Genomic DNA, 14,651 nt, shown 5'->3' on the forward strand with positions numbered 1-14,651 from the left:
AAATATTGAAATTAGTGGACTCCATGGCAATATTGTGGCTTAGTGATGTCAGACTAGGCGTAAGTTCTTCATTGAGGAAGGCCAGGGACTACTAGCTATGGACTCTACTGGACTAAGGGCCCGATTTAGATCTTGGCAGAGGGGAACACCCCATCACAAATATGGCAGATATCCTATCCACTGCATTACGATCCCATTATATTCTATGGAGATGGCAATATGGAAGACGGGAAATCCTTCACGTTTGTGATGGACTATTCCATCCGCCGAGATCTAAACCAGGCCCTAAGTCAAACATAAGTACAGAGATTGAGGTTGGGCCATTTTGATGAAGCTGATATCTGGATAAGTCTGGGCCGACCTGAGTCAATACGTCAAAACCCCTCAATGACACTGGAACTAGAGGTGCAGGAGTTAATGCTGCCCTACCCCTGCACCTACTATAGGATTTAAAAGAGTTAAGATCAAGAACGAACAATAAAGGGGTCCTTTAAATATTTTACTTTTAGCGGCATTTGTTGCATTTTCAAAAACAGGCAGTCACATATGTCCTATGCCTTTAGTGAGGGGATGTTATTGGCCAGCACCCCACACTAAAAATGATTCCAGCACCACGAGGACCTCTGAAATGATTGTCCCAAGAGTTGTATTTCATGATAATCAGCAACGATGATATAAAAATTGTGCAGAAGCCTTTGATTAATGTTAGAGACGATCAGGTCGTATGATCGAATGTCTCCAATAGCTGTCACCCTGCCAAAAATTCCGAAAATTAAACCACATATGTTGGTGAAATGGTTTTCTTGTGTGAGCAGAGTTCACGTCATTCACTCAGCCACAACGTCATAGTCTCTACCAAGCTCCTCCTCACTGCATCAGGCGGTATAAACTGTATGAAACTCCAGAGAGAATATGTGCATATTATTATCATGATACTGAAACGTCATGCAATTCATTTTGTGTTAGATGTAGGGAAAAGCCAAGTAATAGTGAGTATTCCACATGAAGGCTCATGTTTCTGTACAACATGAGAGCACTACTACAACAGTAGTTACAGGAGCTGTAGAAAGTGGCACACAACCACATCATGGACAAGAGCAAAATTTGTACCTGTGCTCGCTCCTATATATCAGCCAAAGATGACCAACAAGATCATATAATGCACTTTCACAAGAAGATCATTTAAAGCCAGGAGCACGTGGTCCTTGATGTAGGAGGTGGGTTTGAGACACTCAATGTAGAATAAAACACAATAATAACATGTCTGGTACCATTAGAAGTCTCAGATGATTAAGGGTGAGGTGGTTCGACTTAAATAAACAATACTTTTTCCCTCTGAAACTGTGGTTCCCTGCCCTACTGGGATGTAGGAACTGCTGGTAAGGGAGTATCATCGAAAGGGTCAACAGAGGGTACTCTGAAGGTAACCACTAGCCCATCAGTCTTTCTGATACAAGCTCTCTGGGTCATGATGGCAGTCATCCCACCTGGTGGGATAACATTCACTGATCTTCACTGTTTGTGTTCGCTAAGCTATGGCAGACAGAGGCAGGGAAGATGTAGACAATAACCTAAGGGTTGCAGAGTAGGCACTTTAAAAGGGTGTCCATTTGGCACTGCTGTGGTGGCTCCCTTCCCTGGCATGCATGCGGTGATCTCTTAGTAGGGTGGATGGTCCTCTGCTGGGTTGACAGAGGTTATTGTCTTCATCCACCAAGAAGGCTAGATGACCGTCCATCTCAATTGTCCCCTAAGTCATTTGTCATTGAAGTCTCATGAAAGAAATGAAAGACTCTTTACTCAATGGACAGTATGTACTGACTGACCAAGCTGTAGACAATGATGTTCAGAAATTGATAGATGGCATATTTGCTAATGTCTATTCTGCAATGGCACAGATGTTAGAGGACATAACACCTACAATAACAACCAGGCCTGCAAACATTAAGACCACCAAGGATATACTCAGTGACAGCATAGAACCCCATTGAAGGAGATATTTTCCTTAGCAACCTAATCATCAATAAACGGGTATCTATTCATCTTGGGGACAAAGTCATGGATTTTTTAAGGTTCACTGAGTTGTATGAAATCTTGCTAACACAATTCCACCTCAGGTTAGGACTACCAGACTCCCCTGCATAATCTTCCTTGGAGATAGCTGAGCACCCACAGGACTGAGGCTAAAACAACTCTGTCATCTGAAGGTCAACTGTGCTGAGAAAAGCTTGTGCCTGTATCTCTAGGTTCTATGCCAAAATATGGAGCACAAAAATATCAAAGAATATATTTTCCAAAGATTAGACTAACAGTTTCACTGAAGCATTTCATCATGACAAGTACAGATATTCACAAGCATCCCCACCCCGCCTCATGACATAACCATAGTACCTAGTGAGTACTACCATGATCCCTCTCCTCTGTGGTAGAGGTCAATCTCTCCTGGTCAGCTTTTTAATCAAGGTTGTCATTAGAGAGCCCACCATTCGCGGTACCAGTTGATCTCTTTTAGCATATATTTTGAAAGAGAGTCAGGTCTTCTCAAAACATCCACCCTTAAATCCATATCCATGTACCTTGAAGACGTTTGATGCTTATGTGGTACAATTATGTGGCACGACAACAATCAAAAGTGGCACTCATCTGTTGAGTAATGGAAGATACCAAGCTCAATTCATCTGGAACCCTCTTCAGACAGGTGAATCTCCATATCTACTTTGCCCATCTCTGCTACTGGTCTTTTTCCCCCAATTACATGAATACCCACCATCAGTAGAGACGTAAGAGTCCACCAGAGACATAATTGTGAAAACACGTTATGTGTATTCAAGTGCATAAATCACATTTGCGATAAACGCCACAGGATAATATTGTAGGGTCACACACAACCCTTCCAGTGTGCTAGTGGTCTGCTGAGTGCATGTGGTGTGCTCTAGCACCCGGGACAGGCACTGCAAACGACTCACTAGCCTGCCACAGGTTCTCTCTAAAGATGCAGTGGCCAAGAAATGCAAGGGAGGTGGGCCGCTGACATTGGCAGTGGTGGTACGGGAGAACACTGTTTACAATGTGAGCTCCCCCTGTCATCCATTGCCCATGTCTAGAATAACTTGTGTTAGGCATCCGTACTCTCACCCACCTGGCCATCATTATCCTTTCCCTTCCCCACCTCCTCTGCAGCTGAACCTTAGTAACCGAGGCTGGAAGTTTCTTCATCACACCAGCAGTTTTTATGACTTACACCTGCCTTGGGTTAAACTAATTTACAACAGCCATGACTATGAGTCAGTGGCTCCTGTTTTGTGAAACAGTATGCATGTTATTGTAACTCGATTTTCTAACACAAGTCTGTGTGAATCTGTGTGTAGACACTGTGGGGCGTGGAGGCTGTCAGGGTCCACCAGCCCCTCCTGACATGTGAGGTGCCAGACCAGATCTGGGTGCCTAATTACCCTGGTAGCGAGCTCTGTTGGCGGGTAAAATGATAAACTGCAGTCACCCTGAAATCAGTGCATCATGCTGGTTTATGACAGGATATGTTCTTCAGCAGAAAACAAACATTTTTAAATAAAAAAATGTTCCTTGAATAACAGCACAAAATGCACTAGAACATCAAGTTAAGAAACAAAATGCTGAGTGGGAGGGTGTCCCCAGGTAGAAAACATTTATAGAGATACCAACTTTACCCCTCCTGCTGTGATGACGTGAAGTGCTGTAAACCACTTCTACACAGACGCCCATAAAAAGCAGGGTGGTGTGGGAGGTGAACATGATATAACAATTATAATCCCATTTGCATGGGTTTAGCTCCGCCCTTCTTCTGGAATACTGCAGCCGTGTTGTCCCATTTAACCAACTGCTCACAGAGCCTTGAACAAGAGGCCGGACTAGGGTCTAGGGGCCAGATGTAGCAAACAAAAAATTTGCGACTCGCATTTTGCGAGTTGGTGCGACTCACAAAATGCGAGTCGCAAATTGGAATGCAGGCAAAAAAAACGTGCCGAAATTGCGACTCGCACCCGGACTCGCAACGCAGTGTGCGAGTCCGCCGATTGCGAGGTTGCTTTTTGCGAGTGTGCAAAAAACGAACTCGCAATTAGCGAGTGGATGTCGCAAATTGCGATTAGCTTGTTAATTGATTACAGGTGCAGCAGAACACTCCAGAAACCACTCCAGAACACTCTGGAAACACTTCCTGGCACATGATGATGACATCACAGCCAGGAAGTTTACTAATACACCTGGGAGGAGGGAGGACCACACCCTTTTATAACTGCTGAACTACACACAGGACAAACAGCAGCTGCCATGGAAGGAACACCAAGGAAGAGGAAGCAGAAATTCTCTGAGAGGGAGCTGGAGGTGCTGACAGACAAATGCTGTCAGCACTATGATGACTTGTTTGGAAAATCAGCCCTCAATGTTCCTGAAGCCACCAAGAAACAGCTGTGGTAGGACATACAGGACAAGATAAATTCCCTGGGGGTGAGCCACAGGAGCATAGATGACATAAAGAAAAGGTGGTATGACCTCCGCTCCCGGACCAAGGAGAGGGTGGCTGAAAGGCTCCGGGAGATGAGAGGCACAGGAGGGGGACCATCGTCTGTGCCACCACCCACACCCCTGGAAGAAAGGGTGGAGGAAACCTTGGAGCAGGAGGCAGTTTCTGGATTTGGGGACCTGGACACCTCAGAGCCCAGCACATCAACCGGTGAGTACCATGTGACATGCCTGTACCCCTATCAATGCCATACCCCCACCCACCATGTACACAGGGGCATGCACAACCAAGATAGCTCCATTTCAGGGTAGCAAACGCCAGAATGATGCATTATGGGAAATGTAGTCAAGTAGGCAGTTCATAGGCAAATGTTTATTAGGAAGTGTGCAACAGATAGTAGACACTGACAGTCTGTTCCCCATGTCCCACAGGTCTCCAACAAGACACCAACACTACTCCAATCAGCCAGCCCCATGAGGACACCTCAGGACCCGCCAGCACCCCCACCTGCACGGTCAACAGCATCCCTGCAGTAGCCACACCTGCTGCAACAATATCCCAAGAGGCTGCCCCAGCAACAGGCAGGGATGAGACAGGGGAAATCACAGGGCATCCACCGCTGCGCAGGCGTCGCAGGTCCAGGACATCAGGGCTGCAGTCTGCATCCGGGCAACTACCTCCCAGCACCAGTGAGGCACATCTGCTGCATGGTCAGCGCCTACAAAATCGAATTTTAGGGAGGATTAGTGGTGTGCTGCACTGCTTCGTGCGGAATAACCATGCCAGCATGCAGCACCTGAACTCAAGGATGGACATGATCTGGACTAACACTGGGGACCTTGCCCTTGCCATGAGGGAACTGGTGGGAGGACTACTGGCCCAGGCCGAGGGTGGGCGGCGCAGGGACCGTCAGCTCCTGCACAGACTGGACAGGATGGCCACATCCATCGGCAGGCTCGCCATGAACACCACAGGCCTGTCGAGGAGGACAGTTGGGCTGCAGGTGGAAATGGGCCATTTCGCAGGGGATGTGGCTTGGGGCCTGGGATGTCTGACCCACATCATTGACTTGATGGAGACACGGAATATGTCTAGGGGCACAGGGGAAACACCCCAGGACAGTGAGGAGGGCTCGACAGTGAGCAGTGTCTCTGTCACTGACAGCAGGGTGCTCAGGAGTAGCAGGCAGAGCACCACGGAAGCACCAGGGACCAGCCAGGCTGGCAGGAGGGGCAGAAGGTCATAGAGATCACCCTGGACCATTAAAAGTGGCACATGACATCAATGTGCCACATGCCTGGTGTGCATTTTCATGCCCATGGACATTCAGTACTTGTAAATAGTTTCATTTCTGCACTAATAAAATAGTTATTTTTGTTCCACTTAACAAATGGAGTTTTTGGTCAATAGGTTAGTATGGTTGGAGTTGACACGTACCTTCCAAAGTATTGTGTTGCGATGTGTTTCCGTCTCAGTCTGCCTTGATTAGCTATACTCCTATCCCCATGATGGCGATGTGGTTGTTCTTGCTCTTCAACATCAGGATCTGGGTCTGCAGGGGTGAGAGGTAGCCCACGTCGGGTGGCTATGTTGTGGAGGATGGCGCATGCGACAACAATTTTGAATGCTGTAATGGGGGTAAACTGGAGGGCACCTCCACTGCGGTGGAGGCATCTGAATCTTGCTTTCAGGAGTCCGAAGGTGCGCTCAATAAGGTTCCTGGTCCTCTTATGTGCATTGTTGTATCGCCTCTCACATTCATTGCCGGGTGTTAAAAACGGAGTCATGATCCATGGCCTTAGAGCATATGCACTGTCACCTGTTGGGCACAAAAAGTACACTGTTAGGAAGTCCTGATTGTTGTGCACAGTGACCTGTGTGTATGTCTGCAAGGTGTCTGTAGCTCTACCTAGGAGGTATCCGTCTCCAAATTCCCCACGTTCCAGGCGTTGATGTATGCCACTATGCCTAAACATGTATGAGTCATGGGTACTGCCTGGAAACTTAGCTACAATGTCCGTGATGACATAATGGGCGTCACAAACAACGTGAATATTCAGTGAGTGGGTACACTTTCTGTTGCGGAAAAGATGTTCCAGATTTGCAGGGGGGGCATATTTGAATGTGTGTCCCATCTACACACCCTATGACATGGGGAAAGTGGGCAATGCGGTAAAAGTCCAGCTTGGTGCTGTTAATTTCTGCCTCATTCCTGGGTAGGTATATGAAGTGAGACCTGTGTGTGAGTATGGCATCTAGGAATGCCCTGAGGAACCTTGACACTGCACTTTGGGATACCCCACCTGCCACAGCAATGACCCCCTGATAGCTCCTTGAGGCCAAGAGGTGCAGTGAGCATAGCACTTGAACATGCGTAGGGATGGCACAGCCACACAGAGTCTGGTGTTCTAGCTGTGGTTTCAGTAAATCAATTAATTCTAGTATGGCTGCGCTGCTAAGGCGGTATTTATCGTATATCTCATCCTCAGTTTGCTGAAAAAGAGTCTGCCTTGTTCTATATATCTTCTCCTGTCTGTGGCCCCTCCTCCTCCTCTGCTGGGCTGCGTAGACTCTCCTTCTCACTGCTATCAGGTATATCTCCGCCATGTTGAGTAACCCAGATGCCTTCTGGGTCTCCTTTTATACTTTGGTTATGGTTACCACCTGCTCTGAGTTAGTGGTAAATGGGACATGCAAACTGGGCTTTTTGCGACTAGTCGCAATTTGCGAGTTCCAATTGCATAAGGTTTGTGACTTGCAAATTGCGACTTGCTATTTGCGGGTCGCAAAATGGGGTCGCAACTGATGCGACTCGCAAACGGGTCCCATCGCTTTTTGCAAGTAGGAAATGGGGTTTTTGCATCCCATTTCCGATTTTGCACTGTCGCAAATAGCGAATCGGCCCATTTGCGACTCGCAAAACTTTGCTACATCTGGCCCTAGATGTACTAACTTTAATGCAACGGATAGCTGCTCGCAAAATGTCAGTACTGCATTGAGTGAACAAAAGAAAACTGTGCAGCAAAGAGTCACCTGGAAAAGCAGCTTTAATTGACATTCCAACCTAGCGCTAAGAAGCAGTGACGTTCCTCCGATGTCAAGCATGGGGTTTGTGCTTTCGGTAACGGAACGGCATCTTTCATGTGCTTTACTGTATGGCTTTAAGTTTTAGTTCTAGCATTATTCAATGGGAGAGGACCGGATTGTGTGGCATAATGTGCCACATTTTGTGATAGTGTTACTTCATTATTTTGACTCATGTTGGCCCTGTCTGGGCAAACGTTCCGCTTCATTAGCACCAGTTTCACATATACAGCAATAAGAAACTGAAAGGTGCCTAGTCAGCCTCTGCAAAGGACATTCCACTTCGCAGCAGCATGTGTTGCAGCGGTTTTCATAACTTTTGATCCATTTCAACTAGTAAGAGCATCTTGTAGTAATGCTGGAGATTAGGCAGCGGATGATGGACTATGTTGGAAATGCGGCTAATTAGTAATTATGTAGAAAACATCATGTCCTCAGAATCGCATCGTTTCAGTGGCATCAGTTTCAAATCGTGTAGACCTGGACATGCTGTGACAGACACAGGGACAGATGGAAATGGGAGACAGATCTTTGGAAAAGGTGACACAGGAAGACACAGACATGGGGATACTCTAACAAAGGAAGGCTCAGACAGAGAATCAAGATGGGGACTTGTGAGTTATGGAGAGAGGTAGAGACGGAGACACATATGAAGAATCAGGGAGATATGAACAAAGCAAACCACACAAGGAGACAACGAAATGGGAAAACACAGGGAGACAGGAGAGTGTACCCCTTCTGAGAAGGATAGGTGGGTGCCACACTCTCCCCATGAAATGGGGAAACAGATGGTAGGTGCATCAACCCAGCCAGAGCCTGGACTAGGCCCCCCTATGTCCCTGGCTAGGAGGTATGCAGAGCACGCAGGCTCAGAAAGTCCTCGTCGCCAATGCAGTGTCCTGTGAGGCTCAGGTCATGCTGTGCTGCAAGAATACGTGAAGACTGTGTTGAATGGTAAACTGGAGTATGGGCTTTTATTGAACCCATCACATGTCCTTTAACATGAGCGTGGTAAGGGTAACGGCAGGAGTGGGTGACATCACTATGGGAGAGGAGGAAGTCCACACGATCTGTCCTCATCTACATCAGAAGAACAAAGGAGACAGGGATTTAGGGATGACGGGAAAGACAGGCACACAAAGTGACAGGAGCAATAGCACAAAAAGATTGCATTAAAAGCCACGGGTAGAGAAAGACAAAGAAAATAGATCAGTGTTATACACTGGAGCAGGAAAACACAGGCACAGGAAAATACACACAAATAAATAGGGAAACTGGTACAGTAGCCACAGCCCCCCTGGTAGGAAGATCTACAATAAGAGGGATGAAGACAAAAAACCAGAGACATGAGGACTTAGACACCTGCAGGGTCCCAGACACTTGGGCCAGAGACATGAACACCAGGAAACAGATTCTTGTGTGAGACTTAAAGAGCAAAAGACACATGTTCCAGGAGATGGTAAATTGAAGCAGAGATACTTAAACATGGTGGCAAGAAGAGGTACCTCTAGGGAAGGAACACACAAACACCGACAAAGACAGATGGACTTACCTGATTAAAGGAAACACATCAGTGACTCGGGTGATCAGTAAAGCTTAAGCCTCCTTTCAGATTAAAAGTTACAGCGAGGCTTTGCCTTGAGTAGAATAGCCAGAGGTTGTGTCAGGGCTGTTCATCTTATTCAACTGAAATAGGTCCCTGCCTAAAGGTCCCTCCTCCACAGCATTGAAAAGGATGAACTGCTGAATGCTGGTGCTGCATGTTTCACCTGCTAGTGGCTGCTCATTTATAGAGTTCCATTGCCAGGTTATCTGGGGAGTTATCCAATCCCAGACTCTTTCTGCAAGGCAGCCATCTTTCTCATAGAAAAACGCCAGAAAAGGGCTCTTTATTATTTATCAACGCCACAATCGTGTCTCTGTTTGCTTTAAAGATCGCCGATGAATAGTTTAGACACCTCTGTTAAACGATGGAAGTCTTTTTGTCTTGTATTTGTTGCTTCATGCTTCGTGTTCACAGAGAAAAATACCGGGTTTGATGTTTGTTTCAGATTTTTATTGACTTTCGGAGGTAAAATAACACTGTTTTCGGAGTAATAATGGCATGGCATCATTGTCGAGTGCTGGGCTGTGAGAAAGAGAGTTCAAAGTTCGTATTTAAATAAACTACCTTCCCTCTGCCCTTCCCCTCCTCTGGCCTAGAGCAGACACAAAGCTCGAGCTGGCATCAGGCCGCAGGATGGGATGTTTTGCCCAGTGGCTGGCTTCTTCATCCCTGCTCGGTGCCTCTGCAGACAAGCACACTCGCTTTTAAACTTGCATTGAGGTACCACAAGTTCTGTGCAGGCGTTAAAAATAGCCTCTATAAATCTCTCAGATTCCACTACACCATATGCGGCCATTTTGCAGTCGCCCTAATGGGGGACGCCCCCCTTGCATACATTAAACCTGGTGCAAGCATAATGTGGTGCAAAAGGGTTACAAAGGGGTCTAATGCATGCATTGCACCACTTTGTAAATATGGCACAGTGGATTTGGCCTCGTTGGGCCACATTAGCGTCATAAAAAATTACACTAAAGTGGGGCAAGGAGGCGCTAGGCCGTCTTAAATCAGGGCCAATATTTTAAAATAGCATGCGGTTTTAATGTGGTTCACATTAAACTCCCTACCTGCTCACAATCTGGGATGCTCACTGCCATCAGTGCAGAAAGCAGTAGCACATAGATGTAATCAGGACTGGAAGCAGTATCATGCAGCTCTCATCTATATTGCAGGCCATCGAACCTGGATCCAAGTCTGCCAACACAGATTGACACAGCGGTGCAGCTCAGTGGCATTCCTCAAGGGCAGCAGTGCATCACATCCTGCACTGTCACCTTGGCAGACAGCATGGCAGCAATTTCTATGTAACAAGTGATTTGCATGCTCCTTTCACTAGATCAGAATTGTAAAGTGGATATTACAAGAGTGTGCATGAAAACAAGGATGCCCAACATAGATCCAGGAGGACATAATGCTTACCAGATTTTTTTAAATAAATTGAATCAATTCAATGCACATTTATCTTTTGGGCTTATCTTTAAAATCTGGCATGAACTGGCCACCCTGAACATATGTTGGCCACACCTGATTTAAAATTGTATATTGAGGGTAGCTCTCACCACAGGGATAAGCTCCTCAGATATATCAGAAAATAAAAAAATAAAAAAAGTCAATATTTAGAACAATCTTCAGTAGCACATGCAGCCTGGGTGGACAAGGATACCTATAGCATGGGGATGTCCAATGTAGACCCAGGAGGGCTTTGATCAATGTCAAATTCCGTTTAAAATTTTCAGGATCCTCACATTCAAATGTATTCTTTCACATAGGTAGTGATTAGACTACACATTTCACATAGATCTAGCCGTTGTAGTATTACATTGGACACCCCTTCTATAGCAAGGATTGCAGTTAGTACACTGCAATTAGGCCTTACAATATCTTCCAGTTGTCAGTAGATGAGATTATTTAAATTATTTTAATAAGAAGCACAGGACTACATTTTAATTTTAGTGGAAGCTTGCAGGAGGTTGGACAGGGCCTCGCTTTTTCCATTTTTAACTGGCACGCATCATACCTTAATCTGACCCTGGAGATAGGAGAAGTGGGCTCAACTGGGCAGGGATGAGTCCATGGCAGAGTACCAAAGCTTTTGTCATGGAGAACTGTATATTGCTTTCCATTCTACCCAAGCACCCCCGGAAAGGCAAAGGTAACGTCAGTATCTCTGAACTGATGGGGCATTTTCTAGTACAGTACTGGAAAATGTAAGAACAGCTGGCAAAATAGAGTGTGTATTTTTTCAGATTCATCTCATCAAAGCTGTTGGAAGTTACTTTTTATCTTCGGCTGTGGACGTCCATGTGCAAGGTCATTCACACCTTTCACAGAAACATATCACAGAGGTCGAACACTTAGCAAGACTATTATTTTTAGGACATTTTGTATAACGCTCAGCTACCCATTCGGGGTTTTCCTAAAACGGGGGCAGTCAGAGACTCAGTACAACTGGCAGAGGACAACATTCCATTTTGTTCCGGCAAAGAACCCTGAAGGCTCCTCCTCCATAGCGGCCTTTTCTGAAGCATGGAATTTTAAATGGGGCAAAAGAAATAGAGAGAACAAAGAGGAGCCTCAGATGAGCATATGAGAAGATCAAAGCAGACAGTAAATGAGGACCTGCCCAGTAGACAGAACTTTGATCAAAGAATAGTATTTTGGAGTGGATCCTCCGTTTGATGGGAAGCCAGTGAAAGAAGCTGCTAGACTCAGAGACATGACTGTAGTTGCGAATGCCGAAAATGTACTGCAGCTTCCTGAGCTGTACTCTAGGGAGACAATAGTGCATGCTATTTTCTTAGTTCAAACGGTAAATGATCACATCACTCCCTACAGAGCTCCTTTCTCCTGCAGGATGAAAGTCTGAAGAGGGAGGTCGCAGCCTCCTGGTCACGTTCACATTAAGGCCCTCATTATGATATTGGCAGTACAAACCGCCTACCGCCGTGGCGACAGCCGCCAAAAGACCGCTGCTGCAGCTACCAGCTGTCCATCATATTATGACCACAGTTGGATTTCCACTAGAAGAAGGGTGGAAATCCGGCTGTGGCCATGCCAGTACATGACAGTATGGTGGCGCTGCTGCCACCAGCAGTGCCACTCCAGTAGACCACTGCCAGCCGTATTATGACACATAATACAGCCTGATGGTGTTCTGCTGGAGGACGCTGCAGGTGGCAGCAGTGCCCTGTCTCCTGCCGGAGGACTCAATGAACACAGGTAAGTGGGTGCTCCGACAGGGAAGGGGGGATGTTGTGCGTGTGGGGGGGTGGGAATGTTTGTGCATGCATGTATGCGGTGTGTGTTTCGTGTTGGATGTGTGTGCATGTATGGAGGTGTGAGTGCATGTATTTTGTGTTCTGTGAATGCGTTTCTGCGTGTATGTATGAAAGTGTGTGCGGATATGTGTGTGAATGGATGTATGCATGCGTGGGTGCATGTGGGAATGTGTGTGTGTATGCGTGTGTGTGTGTGTGTGTAGGGGCGTGAATGAAGGAAGGGTTTGGAGAGGAAGGGGGGTATCTGGAGAGGGGGGGTGTGGGTGGGAAAGACCTCTATCAGTGACAGGGAAGGGATTCCCTGTGCCTACCACACTGGTTTTTGTGGCAGTAAGGAAGCCACGAAACCATGGCGGTAGGCGGGGTCATTATCCCGCAGGCGGTACAGTGACGGCCGCCAGGCTGGAGATTGATATCTCCAGCCCGGCGGCTGTTACCGCCGTGGCGGTTGGTGTGGTACAAACCGCCAATGTCATAAAATGGTGAAAAGTACCGCCAGCCTGTTGGCAGTACTTTCCACCATATTACCGCCGACCGCCAGGGCGTTTTAAGATGTTCTAAGTCATCCATTTCTGACCTGCAAAATTGCAGTTTGCAAAGTGCCACTACTATCTGAGCAGTTTTAAATGGCCTGATCAGTTTCTCAAAGACTAAACATAGATGTTAAACAGAGTGGGGATGGGATTGATCTCTTTGCAGACCACATGCATTTTCCTAGACATAATATGTCAGGACCACACTCCGCATACATCCACCCAGGAAGGGTTTAAAGAAATCCAGGGCCGTCCCAGTCAGTCGACCCTGGATGTATTGTGACTCAATGGAGAGATCGATTGTATCAAAAGCTTCAGAAAGTTCCAAAAGTAGCATATCAATGGGGAGAGAGTTACTTCCTGTGGTTCTCAACTCACATACCACTGCCAGAAGAACTGTCTCTGTGCTGAAACTTGTCTTGGAATCTGCTTGTGTCCACTCTAGGGCCCCTATGTTATCAAGGGGGCTGCTCCATAATTTTAGAGGAAGAATGAAGCTTGGTTTCCATCAATTGTAGAGCTTTTCTTTAAATGGTCACCAGAAGTTGATGGTGAACCTGTCTATGAAGAGCTCTCTAATCGGGGGAGGGAAGCTCACCTGAGTTGTAGTTCTGAAAGTATTAATATCTTCAGAGACAGCATTAATCTTCTCTATAAAAAGAGAATCACAATCTACATGCAAAGATATGACATCTAGGACACAGCAGCCAGGAGATATGAAGGATCACACTACTGCCAAAGGTTGAGAGCAGATTTTAGAAGCTGTGAGACGAGTGGCGACACAGATGGCGTTGGCTTCATGGAAAACACTCTGCTACAGTCTATGGTGACTCATGAAGAAGGTGTTTTACTTCCTCAGAGGATGGTCACTTCTCCTACAAGATCCAGGAAGTTCTTTAGGTACTCCATGAATGAGTCAGGAGAGCGGTATAAGAGAACCAGTCTCAATGTTCATATTCGTGATATAAGCAACTTATAGATCAATGGTTCCAGGAGGGAACAATTACATTTATTTGGAAGGGAGAGACTAAGATCTCCTGATGAAATATTGGCAATACTCCCACCTCGCTTCCCTACACATTGCTGAATTTTGAAACCTGAAATCTGCGAAGACAGATTAGATGACACTCTCAGCTATGTTTTTGTGACAATTAAGATGTTTAAGTTCCTGTCAGAGATCCAATGATTGTTGTCCCAGTATTGTTTAAGGATAAAGGGGGTCATTCTGACCCCGGCGGTCTAAGACCGCCGGGGCCAGGGTCGGCGGGAGCACCGCCGACAGGCCGGCGGTGCCCCGCAGGGCATTCTGACCGCGGCGGTTCAGCCGCGGCCAGAAAGGGTAAACCGGCGGTCTCACGCCGGTTTACCGCTGCCCTTAGAATCCCAAGCTGCGCCGCCATGGGGGATTCTGACACCCCCTACCGCCATCCTGTTCCTGGCGGTTCGCCCGCCAGGAACAGGATGGCGGTAGGGGGTGCCGCGGGGCCCCTGGGGGCCCCTGCCATGCCCATGCCAATGGCATGGGCACGGCAGGGGCCCCCGTAAGAGGGCCCCACAAAGTATTTCAGTGTCTGCCTAGCAGACACTGAAATACGCGACGGGTGCAACTGCACCCGTCGCACCTTCCCACTCCGCCGGCTCAATTCTGAGCC

The sequence above is a fragment of the Pleurodeles waltl genome, chromosome 9 (genome assembly GCF_031143425.1).
Source record: "Pleurodeles waltl isolate 20211129_DDA chromosome 9, aPleWal1.hap1.20221129, whole genome shotgun sequence".
NCBI lineage: Eukaryota > Metazoa > Chordata > Amphibia > Caudata > Salamandridae > Pleurodeles > Pleurodeles waltl.